Source organism: Dipodomys spectabilis, unplaced genomic scaffold, assembly GCF_019054845.1.
Source record: "Dipodomys spectabilis isolate Male_0828 unplaced genomic scaffold, ASM1905484v1 ptg000244l, whole genome shotgun sequence".
NCBI lineage: Eukaryota > Metazoa > Chordata > Mammalia > Rodentia > Heteromyidae > Dipodomys > Dipodomys spectabilis.
Window position 1 is genome coordinate 1571977 of NW_024870921.1, and position 1179 is coordinate 1573155.

The 1179-nt window shown below is 40.5% G+C and overlaps 1 pseudogene; it reads right to left on the reverse strand.

Moving 5' to 3' along the window:
* Positions 1-252: 252 nt before the first annotated feature.
* Positions 253-968, reverse strand: LOC122124776 (annotated as a pseudogene).
* Between the last annotated feature and the right edge of the window lie 211 nt (positions 969-1179).

Genomic DNA, 1179 nt, shown 5'->3' on the forward strand with positions numbered 1-1179 from the left:
AAGAACCTGCTTTAAATTTCCATGCCAATTTACAATCCCCATACTGTATCAGGCAAGGTTAGTGGCTATTGAAAATACCACCAGGACAGGGCTATCTAAAGACACATTAGGTAGTGTGTTAGGTATACAAAAAAAGACACTGTATAGTTTAAAAACAAGTGTTACACAGCCTTAAATTTCAATTTTTTTTCTTTAAAAGGAGTCAGTTGTGTACAGGGTTGTTAAATGCTTTATAGACAAGAAAAAAAAAACTGTGCTAGAACCAACTTATTCATCATTACCCTCTTCATCTTCATCCTCATCCTCTTCATCTTCCTCCTCTTCTTCATCCTCTTCATCTTCCTCATCTTCCTCCTCTTCCTTCTTCTTGCTCTTTTCAGCCTTCACAACTCCTTTTTTTTTTTTTTTTTCTGCATCAGGCTTTCCTTTAGCTCGGTAGGCAGCAATATCCTTTTCATATTTTTCCTTCAGCTTCGCAGCCTTCTTTTCATAAGGCTGCTTATCATCTGCAGCAGTGTTGTTCCACATCTCTCCCAGTTGTTTTTGCAACATCACCAATAGACAGGCCAGGATGTTCCCCTTTGATTTTAGGGCGATACTCAGAACAGAACAAGAAGAAAGCCGAAGGAGGCCTCTTGGGTACATTGGGATCCTTGAACTTCTCTTTTGTTTCCCCTTTAGGAGGGATGTAGGTTTTCATTTCTCTTTCATAACAGGCCTTGTCTGCCTTGGACATATCTTCAAATTTCCCTTTCTCTTTAGCAGACATAGTCTTCCACCTCTCTGAACACTTCTTATCAAACTCTGAGAAGTTGACGGAAGCATCCGGGTGTTTCTTGTGCTCCTCCCGGCAAGTTTGCACAAAGAATGCATATGATGACATTTTGCCTCTCGGCTTCTTAGGATCTCCTTTGCCCATGTTTAGTTTTTCCTCCGTGAGGCACAAAGTCGCTCGGTGCCCGTCCAGCTCTCACTTGCCCCTGAGCTGTCTCTATGGAGCTCAATGTATTGCAATGGCTGTGAGAGCGGGAGCCAGACACAGCCTCCTCTGATTATTCATTTCTTATGGGCATATAACACTCTTTCATTCTCTTCCATTTTATGTGTACTAATAAAAAAGGAAGAAATTTTTCAATGTGTATTTCTCATAGCCACAAATATAAAATAAGTATGAACATA